The sequence below is a fragment of the Microtus oregoni genome, unplaced genomic scaffold (assembly GCF_018167655.1).
Source record: "Microtus oregoni isolate MIOR12 unplaced genomic scaffold, Mior012 000056F_ref0000123, whole genome shotgun sequence".
NCBI classification, from domain to species: Eukaryota; Metazoa; Chordata; class Mammalia; order Rodentia; family Cricetidae; genus Microtus; species Microtus oregoni.
This window is the reverse complement of record NW_024543832.1, coordinates 2,593,610-2,611,144: the sequence shown is the minus strand read 5'-3', so window position 1 is coordinate 2,611,144 and position 17,535 is coordinate 2,593,610.

Sequence of the window (17,535 nt, the reverse complement as noted above, 5' to 3'; positions counted from 1 at the left end):
ACAGTCTCCTTCTCTTTCTGCCTCTATATAAAACTTATTCATTGGCTACAGCAAGACATCCCACATGATTTCCCCCTTTGTGTCTAATCAAAAAGAAGGCTTTAACTGCATTATTGCAAGATTAAATACACCAAAACTGTTATTAAGCAAGAATTGCAGTTACAATATTTAGTCTTTATGTATTTGACAAAATTAAATAAAATATTCTGCCATCCATCCTATTTTTGTATGTCTAAAGTTTCATATCTAATTTATTATTTTTCCTAAATAAGCAAAAAAATAATTACAACTATCTAGTCTTCAACTACATTAAAGATCTCAGAAGGATAGAGTATTATATCATTAAACAGGAAATGCATTTTAAATAAACTACTAAACTTTAGAAATAACTGAGACATCTGAATGCCTAGACAATCACCGAAAGTTCTTAAGTAATGTTAGGCTTCCACCTTCAACTTATAGAATGACAGTGTCTGGAAGGTTTCTCAATGATGCAAGAAATCTGAGGTACTATCTTTCCTATTTTGGTAACATTTGTCTGTCTCTTTTTTTTCATGTCTTGAAGAATATCTGAGAGATTTTTCCTTGAAGCAGGATTATTGAAGTATTATCTCACCTTCTTTTGGCAAGTTTCACAGTTATCGTTTTTTGGGTTATGCATTCCAGATTATATAAAATTTCTTTTTAGCTGTCCAGGCAGCAAAACATTCTTGCCCAAATGGGTAGCCTTGCCATACTGAAGGCAAACTCCACAATGGGCATATTTGATTCCCATTATGCTCTTGAAGTTATTGTTGCTGCCAGAAGCAGACATTTCTTGTCCAAAGTATTTTCAGTTATTATAACATTTTAAAAGCTATATTCTGGAGACCTTTGAAGTGTTTAAAGATTACCTATTCTTATGAGATATATTTTTGTATAGTTAGACAAAGGAATACGTCTATAGGTTTCACTATCATAGATGACTATTGATTTGTGTTTCTACACTATATATTGCATTTTAAATGAGCTGCATAAATACAATACCTTAAACAAGAGTAGAAATATAGATATAGTACAAAAATTTGACCATAAATTTGTGTCAAAGAAACAAAATCAATACCAATGTAACGTATTTGAGATTAATTGTTGGTTTTGGATTAAAATAGATTTCATAACCTATGTTTTTATCATTTTACATCACAGTCATCTTTTTAACTTAGAAAGAGATTGACTATGACCACTCACCATTTATAAGTAACCTTCTTTAAATAAAAACAAACCTTTATAATTAGTATATTGGAAATTTGGGTGTGGTTTTTTTGGGGTGTACGTCATTTTCTATGCTGATTCCTGTTGACTGGAGGTACTGGTAATCTTACACTGATTCTTAGAAAATATATAATTATGGCTAAATATTTGCTGTAGTAGTCTGTGTGAATATAATGTCTAAGTCAGTTGCCTTTATGCTGTTTTGGATATTAAATCACCTGGAGACATTTCAAGTGTCTTAACTTGATCAAACCATATTAACCTAGAAGTAACCCATAGCTTCTCATTTTAGTGGAAACAAAAGCATAAGTGTTTTTCCAAAACAACATATTTTTAAACTCAATTTTTTTTTTGGTTTTTTGAGACAGGGTTTCTCTGTAGCTTTGGTGCCTGTCCTGGAACTAGCTCTTGTAGACCAGGCTGGCCTCGAACTCCTAGAGATCTGCCTGCCTCTGCCTCCCGAGTGCTGGGATTAAAGGCGTGCGCCACCACCGCCCGGCACTAAACTCAAATTTTGAAGTCAAGATGCCATCATGTTGGTTTAGGTAAGAAGCTCTCACAATAAAATGTCTCTCTGTAGCTAGGTCATTATTTGTCAAAAATTCAAAGAAAACACAATAATGTAAGTAATTCAGACACTCTGGGCATTTTTCATCTTTATATAACATATTATAGTATTTTGCTCTATTTTCTTCTTAAGAAACTTATTCTATTACCTTTAAATTATACTTTTTTATTACTATTATTTTTATCGAGCTCTACATTTTTCTCTGCTCTCCTCCTTACCTTTCCCTCCCCTTAAACTATTTCCCGAGGTTCCCATGCTCCCAATTTACTCAGGAAATCGTGTCTTTCTCTACTTCTCATGTAGATTAGATCTATGTATGTCTTTCTTAGGGTCCTCATTGTTGTCTAGGTTCTCTAGGATTGTGATGTGTGGTTTTCTTTGCTTTATGTTTAAAAACCACTTATGAGTGAGTACCTGTGATAACTGTCTGTCTTTGTGTTACCTCACTCAAAATGATTTTTCCTAGCTCCATCCATTTTCCAGCAAAACTCAAGAAGTCATTTTTTCTGCTGTGTAGTACATCATTGTGTAATTATCTACTCTGAGATTCCATCTCATACCTGTAAGAATGGCCAAGATCAAAACACTGATGACAACTTATGCTGGAGTGGTTATCAGGTAAAGGGAACACTCCTGAATTGCTGTTGGGATTGCAAGCTGGTGCAGCCTTTTGGATATCAGTGTGGCAATTTCTCAGAAAATTAAGAAACAACTTTCTCAAAACCCAGTAATACCACTTTTGAATATATATCCAAATGGATGCTAATTCATGACACAAAGACATGTGCTCAACTATGTTTATAACAGCATTGTTTGTTATAGCCAGAAACTGGAAACAACCTAAATTATACTTTTAATCTATGACTCTGACTTCCCTATATCTTCTATCTCCCAAGACAGCATATTTATCAAACTCATTGTGAGGTATTTATAGACTTTTTTAAATGAATCTTTCTTACTACATATCTGTAATTATTTCTCTTTTACCTGGAGAGTTTTAAAAACATTCAGGTACTGTGGCTAGGACAAAATTTGTGGCTTTGGCTGTTGACTCTGACCCATTTGGCTTTCTAACATGGTGGAGGTATGTTCACCAACAGCTCCTGGAGCATGTTTACTGCCCCAACTCTAGGAAGCAGTACTAAATATTTTGTAGCTATGCTATATATTCCAGCCTACAACTGTGCTCTCAAGCCCACAGGCAGCTGATGGGATCCTCTTTACTGTATCACATCTAAGAAACGGAAGAAATCTACCATGTGTTCCAGCCCATAACAGTAGGATGCCAGTTCCAACTCTCAGGCAGTTGTCTGGACATGTGTCTATGTGAAATGGTCAGCATTGAGAGATTAGGGTGCCCAATGAGACTCTGTTTTTTTTTTTTTTGCTTTTTTTTTCCCACTCAGAACTTTTAGAAAGCTTCTAAAAGTCTTATGTGGATCCATTCCCCATGTTGGGTGCCATTTGAAACTAGAGGTTTCTCATCCCACCTTGTCTTGCACCTGCTTTTAAAATAACCACTCAGAGGTTTAATATTAATTATAATTGTTTTACCAAGGACTTGGGTATAGTTCTGCCCAGGTTTTATGTTTAAATTAACCCATTTCTATTACTTTATGCTTAACCATGAGGTACATGATTTGTTACCACACATTTTGCTTCTCTGGTGGCTATTGGCATCTTCCTAACTCTGGTCTTTTTCTCCCTGTAAGCCTGTTTGAATTTCCCATGTGGCTTTATTCTGCCTGACTGTGGGCCAAATCACCATGTTGATTAACTAATGGTAATAAAATATATTCACAGCATACAGAGAGAATCCCATATCACATGTCAGGAATTATGCTCATGTATCCTATTCAAGTATAATAATGAGAAAATACAGTAGACATCAAAAATGACTTTCCACACTATCATTGTCAGAAATTTAGTTTTATAATATTATTATTTTTTAAATATTAATTTCTTATAAAATAGTTATTTTATTTTCTTGTTGTAATTTATGAACACAATGTAGAAACATAAGCAAAACCAATTAACTTGCGGTCTCATATCATTATTTATAGTTCAAATATGTAATATATATCATTGAAAACTTGAAATAAATCTCACCTGTATTGTCTAAACTGTAGAACTGAGAGTTCTACACATCCAGTATCACCTCCACTTTGCACTTTATCCTCTGCTATCTAGAACAATGCTTTCCTTTCCAGGATGTCCACCTTTTCATACTCCATCTAACCAATCAGGCATCATTTTTTTTTCACACAGCTGTGTTATCTCACTTGCTGTAACTTATTAAGGTCCATTCTATTCTCTCATAGTGGAGCACATTCTTCATCTCATGGCAACATAACAGTATTTCTTCATCCATTCCTTCATACAAAAACAATGATTAATTTCTTCGTAATTATTATATAGCATTTTTGACTATCTTGTAGCTTATAACTTTTATTTTTATCACAGTCATCAGTCATTGTTCTGCCAAAGTCTTGGATTCCTACACCCCACATATCTATCCCTATTTCTTAAGGCAGTAAATATCTTATCTTAACTCCTGTAAGTAATCATGCAATGACTGTATCTGTTGGTATAAATATCTCATTGACACAAATTCCTTTCTTATACACATAGCCACTGGAGACTGCAGAATTTATGGTGATGCTGTTTTTGCCTGTTGAAATGTACACTTCATGTGACCACTCTTATCTACAGTAAAATCAATGATATATTGTAGCTTTATCATAAGATGTTTGATGGATATTTCCTTTTATGTTTATTTTAAGTTTCAGTGATGATTAAAAATTTGGATCATTTTTATATATTTTTAAGGATGTCTAAATGTTGTCCAGAAAAATTTCTCTCTAATATGTTTAACTACTTATGTGAATTTTTCTTTTATTGTAAATATTTGAATTTCTTGTTCATTTGTACATAAACTAAGAATCATATTTATGCTGTGTAAACTTTTGAAACTATCCAATACCCAAGAGGGCAGCCCCAAACTCATGAACATACTACTCTGAGCAGACTATGCTGTATGTCTGTATTTATGCATACATGATTATGCATGCATACATCTACATGAGTGATAACAGCAATTAGGAAGGAGGAGTCGATGAGTTTTAAAGTGAAAGATGACAGAGACATTGGATTTGTTAGAGGAAGGAAAGGATATAGTTATATTTTAATAAAACATTAATTAAGAATATTTTACCAAGCTTTTGTATATTCTTCAGTTTTATAATGAACTTTCTGCTGTGCAGAAACTTGCTTGCAGAAATTATCTCAGTTATGAATACTGACTTTTGTTCCTATACATTTGTCTCTTAATAAATTTATTTCCTAAAACAACATCTATTTTTCAGCCATTTGTCCATGTCTACAAATACTTTACAATCCTATTTGATATGTCTCAGTCATTCACAAGAGTTGAGTGTGTGTTCATTAATGTTATATTATTTTATATGATTTTTTCTCTAAATAAACAGATTCACAACTATGCCTAGTGATGAAAATAGCTTTTGTTTATTTTAATGTTTTTTGTAACTTTGTAAGTATCAGTTTTCCATTGTTTTTGATCAAAACTGAGAGTATTAGATGCTATTGTAACAGGGTTGAAGTTGTGTGGTTCAGCATTCCTGACTTAATTTGAGATTACATAAGTCTCTTACTCAACGGATGTGAGAGTTTTTCAACAGAGGTGTAATGGAGAAGGGAAAATTCACATTTAATATATATGGCACATTTTTGTGGGCTCCAGGTCAGCAGTCAGTATAATAATAAAAATGCAAATATTGCCTATCATCAATTAATTAATCTCTATATTCCCTGATCTATGCAAAAGAAAGGAAAGAACATAAATGATAAGAGAATGCCATTAAAGTTTGCATGTGACATGATGATCACCTAAAGCACATAGATACTGATGGCATTATTGGGGCATCCTGCTTCAAACATAGCCAAAATCCTAACATAGCCAAATCCTAACATAGCCAAAAGACTTTTCTGTGAAGCACAATATTCTGAAGGTCTGTCTTTCATCTTGAGAGTGTTTGACAGTCATATGTTTTGTGTGTGTCTTTCTTGTCCAATTAGAACAGCATATTGTCAACAGTCGAGGAAAGAACAATTTCTTGCCCAGTGACTTATTTTTGTCATAAAGAAAATAATATTTGTGTGGACCTTATTCTATAGCAATCATCTTCTTGGATGTTGATTGGTGCTACCAGGAGCAGATATGTGTCATTATCATAAAAAAAACCCTATATCATTAAAACATCTTTAATGTCATATTCTGTAAGCTCTGAAGTATAGGAAGAGGACCTATCTATCTAAAATATAGCTTTATTTACCTCCAAAACCTACCTAATTTGACTACAAATTTTATTGTAATAGGTGATTAACTACTAACCAACATATCCTTATTATCCCAAACACTTGCTTTGTGTTGTTAAATGAGTTGTGTAGGTATAGTTGTATAGACATTCATTGAACAAGAGGAGAAATGTATGTGCTGTATTTTCTCATACTTATATCAATATACACAATTTGTAGATAATATACAGAAGTCAAATCCAATGTTAAACATTTAAACTAGTAGTTGCTTTTTAAAAGTAGATTCAATAATCTGCCAATTTATCTTACCATAATTATAGCCTTCCTTTTTACGTTTAAGAGTAGATTCAATAGTCTACCCTTTTATTATATCATGACAGTATGTTTTTTAAAAACAAGAATTCTAAATCTCATCTCCTTTGTTGAACTTTCTTCCTGACCATGAACAATAACAACACATAACCAACCCATAACTCATTAAACCACAAAAAAAAAGCCACTTCAACTTTTGGGAATATGTTTGTCATATTCATTTTATTTTTTTTTTAAAAAAAACAAACAATCGTTTTTTTTTATTTTTTTAGGGGAGCTCAATGCAACATTTCAGGAGGTCTTGGTTCATCAAACTACATTAGTCTGGACTGATTCCATAGGTTCTCATCCTCTGTAGAAACAAAAGAAGAAACTCAGTACAGCGGAACATATTCTTAGACTCAAATTCTGAGGTCACGATACTTTTAAAGTATATATGTTGGCTAATTAGCTCCTTCACAGTCAAAAATGGCAAAGAAGACACAGTAATATACACAATCCAGACTCTGTGAATTTTTTATCTTTAAGTGGCTTATTTTTCTTTACTCCTTTTAATCTGTCTATTTCTTTTTTTACAACTATCTGTATTCTTTTTCTTCTCTATTCCAAGCCTATTTTCATTTATCCAACAATGTGGCCTATTTGGAGGTCTATTATGTCTAAATCTGTCCTGTTGTGTATCTATAATTCTTTACTGTCCAGGAGCACTTCTTAAAATGCAAAGTGCCTCTTAAAACGTAAGCTGTGGCATTACCACAGTATATATGGTACTTTCTGCTTCCCTCACCCAGCTCAGCATGGCAGAGCAGTTTGCTGATTCTTATAGCCATGCCCACAACCCCATTCTCAGGCATACAGCCAGTCCATGCTTTCATTGAGCAAGCTGTAGCAGTCTTCTCTCAAACCCATTTAAATGTTCAGTATCTTGAATGCCTGAAAAAGAGAGTTCATGCTGGCAGCATGGCCCAGAAAACCAGCATTTCAAAACTGTGTGGCTCCTATTGTTTGTATTTTGCTACTGCTAAAACAGGAAAACTTCTCTTAAAGGGGCAGAAAATGTGACGAGCAAACAGCAAGAAGCTGTGTTAAACTCTGTATTTTTGTGTCTCAAATTACTTTCAAGCTCTCTCAGGTATTTCAGTGGATTTTGGTTGGCTGTGCAGGCACTAATTTGTTGGAGGAGGGCTACTAGTTAGTGCCTGGTAGCTCAGTCAGTACAACATGTGACTCAGGTCATTGGTTTGAGCCCCACATTCTAGACAGGTAAAACAGAGTTAAGAATGGCTTCTTGGTAGCAACATTTTCTCAGGTTGGCTCAGCAAACAGAAGCACATCTCCTCTAGGAGAGGCTCCTGATTAGCCTTAGCATAAAAAAAATAAATAAAACTGCATGGCATTGTTCTTGGTGGCATGAACTTAGATATTCCAAAGAACTGTGACAAAAAACCTGGCTCCTGCCAAGACCTCCACCATAAAGCTAGATTCTCAGGAAGATAACGAGTGGGGCAGAATCAGCTGCCAAAGCTAAGATATCAATTCTAGTAATGAAGTTTAGCAGTTTAGAGACCCATGTGGTCAGAAAAAGATAGAGATACACAGTAAGGACAAATACAGGTTTAAAAAACACCCTTTAAATGCTTTACTATGTGTTTAACAATATAGGTGGAAGTGGGAGAGAAATGAAAAAGGTTAGAGAAACTCTTTAAGAAGACTCACCTAGTTTATTTATATGCTGGATTACATTGATAGATTTGCGTATGTTGAACCAGCCCTGCATCTGAGGAATGAAGCCTACTTGATCATAATGGATAATTTTTCGGATGTGTTCTTGGATTTGATTTGCCAGTATTTTGTTGAGGATTTTTGCGTCGATATTCATGAGTGAGATTGGCCTGTAGTTCTCTTTCCTGGTTGAGTCTTTGAGTGGTTTTGGTATCAGAGTAATTGTGGCTTCATAAAAGGAATTTGGTAATGACCCTTCTGTTTCTATATTGTGGAATACATTAAGGAGTATAGGTATTAGGTCTTCTTGGAAATTCTGGTAGAATTCTGCATTGAAACCATCTGTTCCTGGGCTTTTTTTGGTAGGGAGGTTTTTGATAACAGCTTCTAATTCTTCACGACTTACAGGTCTGTTTAGATTGTTCACCTGGTCCTGGTTTAGTTTTGGTAAATGGTATTTATCTAAAAAAGCGGGATGTACTCACTCATAATTGGTTTCTAGCCATAAATAAGGACCACGGAGTCTACAAGAGGTGAACCTAAAGAAGCTAAAATCTTCATCTGGTGATGGATAGAGATAGAGACAGAGACCCACACAGGAGCACTGGACTGAGCTCCCAAGATCCCAAGGAGGAGCAGAAGGAGGGAGAACATGAGCAAAGAATTCGGGACCACAAGGCATGCATCCACCCACTGAGACAGTGGAGCTGATCTACGGGGAGCTCACCAAGGCCAGCTGGACTGTGACCAAAAAAGCATGGGATAAAACCGGACTCTCTTAACATGGCGAACAATGAGGGCTGATGAGACACCAAGGACAATGGCAGGGGGTTTTGATCCTACTTAATGTGCTGGCTTTGTGGGAGCCTAGCCAGTTTGTGTTCACCTTCCTAGATATGGACGGAGGGGGGAGGACCTAGGACTTACCACAGGGCAGGGAACCCTGACTGCTCTGTGGACTGGAGAGGGAGGGGGGGAAGGAGTGGGGGGAGGGGGAGAAGAGTGGGAGGAGGGGGAGAAGGGTGGGAGGAGGGGAAGGGAAATGGGAGGCTGGGAGGAGGTGGAAACTTGTTTTTTGTTTATGTTTTTTTTCTTCTTTTCACAATAAAAAATTAAAAAAAAAAAATAAAAGATAAGAAGACTCACCTAGGAGGAGTAGAAAACTGGAAATAATCAAACTGAGGGCTGAAATCAACAAAATAGAAACACAGAAAAAATCCAAAGAATCAATGAAACAAAAAGTTGGTTCTTAGAGGAAATCATCATGATTGATAAACCTCTATCCAAACTAATCAAACGGCAGAGAACACACAAATTAATAGGATCAGTAAAGAAAAGAGAGACATTACCACAGACATTATGATCGTATGTTGAACCAGCCCTGCATCTCTGGGATGAAACCTATTGATCATAATGAATAATTTTTCTAATGTGTTTTGGATTCCGTTTGCCAGTATTTTATTGAGAATTTTTGCATCGATATTCATGAGTCTATTAATTTGTGTGTTCTCTGACGTTTGATTAGTTTGGATTTTTTTCTGTGTTTCTATTTTGAAGACCTATTTGACAAGAACTTTAAGTCTTTGAAGAAATAAATTGAAGACGATACCAGAAAATGGAAGGATCTCCCTTGCTCTTGGATTGGGAGGATCAACATAGTAAAAATGGCAATTCTACCAAAGGCATTTGGATTGGGAGGATCAGCATAGTAAAAATGGCAATTCTACCAAAGGCAATTTATAGATTCAATGCAATCCCCATTAAAATTCCAACAAAATTCTTCACAGATCTTGAGAGGACAATAATTAAATTTATACCGAAAAACAAAAACCCAGGATAGCCAAAACAATCTTATACAATAAGGGAACTTCTGGAGGCATTACCATCCCTGACTTCAAACTCTATTACAGAGCTACAATATTGAAAACAGCTTGGTATTGTCATAAAAACAGAAGTCGACCAGTGGAATTGAATAGAAGACCCTGACGTTAACCCAAAACCCTATGAGCACCTGATTTTTGATAAAGGAGCTAAAAGTATACAATGGAAGAAAGAAAGCATCTTCAACAAATGGTGCTGGCATAACTGGATGTCAACCTATAGAAGAATGAAAATAGATCCATATCTATCACCATGAACAAAACTCAAGTACAAATGGATTAAAGACATAAATATCAATTTGAACACACTGAACCTGATAGAAGAGAAAGTGGGAAATACTTTACAACATGTGGGCACAGCAGGTCACTTCCTACGTATAACCCCAGCAGCACAGACATTAAAAGCAATATTGAATAAATGGGACCTCCTGAAACTGAGAAGCTTCTCTAAAGCAAAGGACACTCACTAAGACAAAAAGGCAACCTACTCATTGGATAAGATCTTCACCAACTCCTCAACAGACAAAGGTCTGATCTCCAAAATATATAGAGAACTCAAGAAACTAGACTTTAAAATGCTAATTAACCCAATTTAAAAAATGGGGTTATGAACTGAACAGAGAATTCTCAAAAGAAGAAGTTCAAATGGTCAAAAGACATTTAAGGTCATGCTCAACCTCCTTAGTGATCAGGGAAATGAAAATCAAAACAACTTTGAGATACCATCTTATACCTGTCAGAATGGCTAAAATCAAAAACACCAATCATAGCCTTTGCTGTAGAGGTTGTGGAGTAAGGGGTACACTCATCCATTGCTTCTGGGAATGCAAACTTGTGCAACGACTTTGGAAAGCAGTGTGGCGGTTTCTCAGGAAATTCAGGATCAACTTACCCCTGGACCGAGCAATACCACTCCTGGATGCCAAGAGATGCCCTATCATATTACAAAAGCATTTGTTCAACCATGTTCATAGCAGCATTATTTGTAATAGCCAGAACATGGAAACAACCTAGTTAACTTTCATTGGAAGAATGGATGAAGAAAGTGTGAAATATATACACATTAGAGTACTACTCAGCAGTAAAAAACAATGACATCTTGAATTTTGCATGCAAATGGATGGAAATAGAAAACACTATCCTGAGTGAGGTAACCCAGACCCAAAAAGATGACATGGGATGCACTCACTCATAATTGTTTTCTAGCCATAAATAACGGACATTGAGCCTATAATTTGTGATCCTAGAGAAGCTAAATATGGAGGGTAACCCAAAGAAAAATATACAGTTATCCTCCTGGATATTGGATGTAGACAAGATTGCCTGGCAAAAATTGGGAACTTGGGGGTTGGGTGGGATGGCGGTAAGGGGAAATGGGGAGAGAAAACTGAGAATTGGAGGACGGGGTGAGCTTGGGGGAATGGGATGGTTGGGATAAAGGAAGGGTGGATATGGGAGCAGGGAAGTATATATCTAAATTAAGGGAGCCATCTCAGGGTTGGCAAGAGACTTGACTCTAGAAGGGCTCCCAGGTGTCCAGGGAGATGTCCCGAGCTGGTTTCTTGGGCAGCTGAGGAGAGGGAGCCAGTAATGGCCCTATCCTATAGTCATATTGATGAATATCTTGCATATCACCATAGAACCTTCATCTGGTGATGGATCGAGATAGAGACAGAGACCCACATTGGAACACCAGATTGAGCTCCCAAGGCCCAAATGAGGAGCAGAAGGAGGGAGAACATGAACAAGGAAGTCAGGATCGCGAGGGTGCACTGGGACTGATCTATTGGGAGCTCACCAATCCATCTGGACTGGGACTGAAAAAGCATGAGACGGAGGGGGAGAGGTGTTGGGAGAGGGGGAGATGAGTGGGGGGAGGGGGAGAGGAGTGGGGGGAGGGGAGTGAAATGGGAGGTGGGGAGGAGGAGGAAATTTTTTCAATAAATAAATAAATAAATAAATAAATGAATAAATAAATAAAACCGGACACTTTGAACATGGTGGAGAATGAGATGAGAGCTGATGAGAAGACAAGGACAATGGCACTGGGTTTTAATCCTACTGCATGTATTGGCTTTGTGGGTGCCTAGCCTGTTTGGCTACTCACCTTCCTAGACCTGGATGGAGGGGGGAGGATACTGGACTTCCCACAGGGAAGGCAACCTTGACTGTTCTTAGGACTGAAGAGGGAGGGGGAGAGGAGTGAGGGGAGGGGGAGGTAAATGGGAGGCTGGGAGGAGGCAGAAATTTTTTTAAATTAAAAAAAAAAGAATTGTATGTGGGTTGGCAACACACACGTTTAATCCAATAATAAGGAGATCTGAGGGAAAACAATTCAGTTACAGGCAATTTTTCCTCCATATGTCTCTTCTGTTTTCTTTCTTGTACTCTGTTCAAATTCTTCTGTCTTAAGTGTTTATCTGTAATTCTGTCTCAATCTTATACCAATTTCAATTTTCTGTTTACCTTTTATTTTTACATGATTCTTTCATTGTCCAAAATGAAAAGAAGCAAGGAGGTATAGGCAGCAACATATTTTAGTGTGTTACAGGAAAATTCAATATTTCTAGTGACCCTTTCCACAACAAACAGGCAGAAGGTGGATACGCAGAAGGAACTGTAGCAAGAATCTGTGGTGTAATGTAATCTTTATGAAGGAGCCTTTGAGAATTAAGTTTTTTTCTATAAGAGACAAGAAAAATTTTGATCCAGTGTTAGCTTCCAATGTATCCTGGGATTGTGGTCACCATGGAGAATGTTGTATAATGGCTTGAATACAGCCATGGTTTTCTCTATGTGCGATCAAAACCAATTACTATTTTTAAACAGTCTTTGGAAGTCATTTAGAGTTCAGAAATGATTCATTCGCAATTGTAAAGGCTAGGGAGAAACAAAATATGTTTGCATAACATGGTCCAAAGAACAAAACAGTGGATATGTTTGGATTTTCTCAGGGTGTCACGAGACACCGACATAAGATTAAATGTTGAATCAGAAATTGTTAAGACCTCTTGCAAATAGACTCTTACACAATATATTATCCATATAGTGAATAGGTATACATCAGAGAACTTTATACAGACTGTAAGAGAACTGCATTTACAAACTTCTGACACAAAGTTCAGCTCATTTTAGTGCCGTGTGGCAAGATTTTCCACTGTTGATAAGGTCTCTGGAAATTAGGTGGAGGTAAACTAAATACAAAATGTTGAAAATTGCTGGGTTATAAAGGTATGGTAAATAAATAATTCTGTAGATTTATTAAAATGATATGAGAATTTTTGGAAATGGCCATTGGAGATGGGAGGCAAGGTCCTTTTGAATTTTCCCAGATTAGTCTGTGTTATCCCATCAGCAGCAGAGGCTCTTGCATCAGTTAAGAGAGTGCTATCCCTGTTGAAGAAGTTTACAATTCCATTTCCAATGAAAGCCCTTCTGTCATCAGGGCAGAGTTCAGTTGGCATTGTTTGATTTCTATTTTGAGTTGAACCTGGGACATTTGGACTTGTATTACTCCCTCCTTTAGAGGAGAAAATTTAAAAATATGGCTGAACTGTCCAAATGAGAAGCATCTAGATCCAATGCCTTGATTTTTTTGTTCATTTAAAGATTGGGAGGTTGATTTAAGTTCTTGATCAGTTATCAGAGCTTATTTAAACATATTCCACATAGAACCGCTCATGGGAGGCACTTGCTGTTTTGCACTTTTTTTACAGTTCATTTTTTAAAATCTTTCCTAAAAGACTCCAAGGACTCAGAATCCAAAGTCTCACAGTCTGGGAATCAAGGGCTTACTGTTTGCACACCTTTAAGGAATTCAGAAAGTTGGTTAGAATTAACTTTAAGAACTTTCACCTTAAGCATATGCGAGACGACTTCTACAAGAAGATTTTACCTTTTTAGATTCACTTTGTCCCATGGATTTTTTTTTTCTCTTAACTCACTGCCAAGTGAGATTCTGGCATCTTGGTTTCTGCAATGACCTTCTCAGGGAGACCTGCTGGTAGACTAGATGGTTAGAGAGACCTCAAAATATGTTCTCCCATGAAAAACTCTTAATTAAAGAACAGTTTCTTACAAAAGAAACTTATTTTTCAGGTAGTCTTGAAAATTACCTATCTGATGTTCTGTCTTCAGGAGTCATAATATCAGTGGCCTTGAGTACCAGGCTTAGCACAACTGCAGGCTAAAAGATAGATGTCTATGACAAACAAGGATCTTGTTAATTGGATCTAAGGGCAAAACAAAATAAATCATCTCACATATATTACCACTACATGTTTTTTATTCCTTTGGATGAAGAAGCAGAGAGAAGGAAAGGAGGGGCAATCTTCACCAGGTTTTTAAATTTTACAAACATGGTTAAAAAATTCCACAGGCCAAAACAATGATATCAATATACATTTCACAATCACAAAACAATCAGGTAGAACCTGATAAAGCAGTGCTCTAGGAAAGGGTAACACCAAGTAGGAGTGGCTAGCATCCAAAAAGAAATATCTTACATTCCAAATCATTATATAAAGTTACTCAACATCTGTGAACCCTGGACTCATCGATCACCAGTGAGTAAGGATACTAAATTCCCATCCCTTTGAAGAAGTTCTTATGTTGGCTTTTATCAAGGATAATTGTGGGGGATTGACTCATGGAAGGTCATTTCATGGCCCATGAAGGAGAAGGAAGTTATACTGCTGAAGTACTTTGGGAATGAATCCCATTTTTTTTTTAATTTTCTCTTGTTTTTTTTTTAAGTTTTATTTATTTATTTATTTATTTTTTAAATTTATTTCTTTATTAAAGATTTCTGCCTCCTCCCCACCACCGCCTCCCATTTCCCTCCCCCTCCCCTGATCTAGTCCCCCTCCCTTATCAGCTCAAAGAGCAATCAGGGTTCCCTGGCGTGTGGGAAGTTCAAGGACCACCCACCTCCATCCAGGTTTAGTAAGGTGAGCATCCAAACTGCCTAGGCTCCCCCAAAGCCAATACGTGCAGTAGGATCTAAAACCCATTGCCACTGTTCTTGAGTTCTCAGTAGTCCTCATTGTCTGCTATGTTCAGCAGGTTCGGTTTTATCCCATGATTTTTCAGACCCAGGCCAGCTGGCCTTAGTGGGTCCCCGATAGAACATCCCCATTGTCTGAGTGTGTGGGTGCACCCCTCACATTCCTGAGTTCCTTGTCCGTGCTCTCTCTCCTTCTGCCTATGATTTGGACCTTGAGATTTCAGTCCGGTGCTTCAATGTCGGTCTCTGACTCTTCCTTTCATCACCTGATGAAGGTTAATATTCAGGAGGATGCCTATATGTTTGTCTTTGGATTCATCTTCTTATTTAGCTTCTCTAGGATCGTGAATTATAGGCACAATGTCCTTTATTTATGGCTAGAAACCAAATACGAGTGAGTACATCCCATGTTCATCTTTTTGGGTCCGGCTTACCTCACTCAGGATAGTGTTTTCTATTTCCATCCATTTGTATGCAAAATTCAAGAAGTCCTTGTTTTTTACTGCTGAGTAGTACTCTAATATGTATATATTCCATACTTTCTTCATCCATTCTTCTATTGAAGGGCATCTAGGCTGTTTCCAGGTTCTGCCTATTACAAACAATGCTGCTATGAACATAGTTGAACATATACTTTTGTTGTATGATAGGGCCTCTTTTGGCTATATTCCCAAGAGTGATATTGCTGGGTCCAGGGGTAGGTTGATCCCGAATTTCCTGAAAAACCGCCACACTGATTTCCAGAGTGGTTGCACAAGTTTGCATTCCCACCAGCAATGGATGAGTGTACCCCTTTCTCCACAACCTCTACAGCAAAGGCTATCATTGGTGTTTTGAAGGGAGAAAATCCATGTTTTCACAATGTTTCTCTAGAATTGACAGTAACTTATCCAAAAGACAAAAGTTCGCTCAGCTTTGCTGAACAGGTTATCAATGTGGAGTGCTCAAACTCCCATGGATTAGACTAATCTATCTATAAACTATACATTTACTGTATAATACCCGTGGGCTCACCTCTATCATGTGCATATGGGATTTCTATTATGAGTTGACTTGATGCTTATGGAACTATTTGATATAGTTTAGCTGAAAATATATGCTTATATTTAATTAGTATATGTTAATCATGTAAGGTAAGAGTTTTAATTTTGTTACTTTCACTGTATGTATTTACAATTCTTTGAAATCATTACTTCTCTATCACCCTCTTTATTATCATCTGTCTTACCCTAATATAAACAAACTAGTCTCAAATTTATATTGATATCATATTTTTAAAAGTATACAATGAAAAAAATAATGACAAGTTCCTCACTGTTCATAACTTCATAATCTCTAATTCTATCAATTTTTTTTAATAATTAAGTTGATTTTCTACATTGTCTATGTCAATTCTACCCATTTTCCTATAATTAACAAGCATATTGCTGAATATCTTATATATAATATGTATGTACGTATCTCAGTGTGTGTATCCTTATTCTTTAGTATAAAATTTTGTTATCCTGTAAAATATTTTTTGATTAAAACAACATGAGTACTCATTCAAACTCAGAGTGTCTGGGACTCATTTCATTATAGGTAGGAGGGAGCACCTCACATCCAGATGTGTGAAATGCACTGCAAGGCAGTTTTCATGCACACTGAATATAATATTTTTATATTATGTCAAAATTTCAATTTACTTCAAATTACTATAATAACACGGGAAGACTATAAAGGGCTGTTAATTATCATTCAAGATTAAGTAAAGCTGAGAAAAATTATAGCAGATGATTCAGATGTAGTATCCTGATGAGAGAAGTGTCCATTGCTTCCTAGGTACTAAGTGTTAAACATGGTTCCAAATTCCTCAAGTGCTGTGAGGATATACTGAGAAGACACCCTGTGAAGCAGGTGCAGAGGAATGTTAAAGATTGGTTTCCTGTGCCTGGAAATTATCTCTTCCTGTAGTATGTATTGTGCAATCATTTATAGTTTTATTTCTTAAATATTATATTTTGGAGGATATCAGTTTCATGTATTCTGTGCTTTTCTCAATCATATTATAATTACAAAGAATATCTTGAGCTCTGTTCCTCCTACATCATGTTATTCTTTTTTAATGATATATGGGTGTGCAACTCATTCTACAAGGGGCAGTAGTCCCTCTAGGGGCAGGTATCCCCACAAGGGGTTGTTGCAGATGACCCAGGCCCCAGCAAGTCCCCTGAGGCTTTGGTGTGTTGGGTCACCTTGACAGGTAGAGAACACAGCAGGTGTGAAACAGACATACATCATTGAGAAAGAGTTTGGATATAAAGTTTATTTAGTGTGTTATGGAGTGGAAAGGAAAGGGGGAGGGGAGAAGGGGAAGAAGTAAGACAGAGACACAATGAGACAGGGGATAAAAGAGAGAGGCAGATAGAGAGAAAGAGAGAGAGACCTCTTTGAGAAAGAGAAAAGAGAGAGTGTATGCTGGA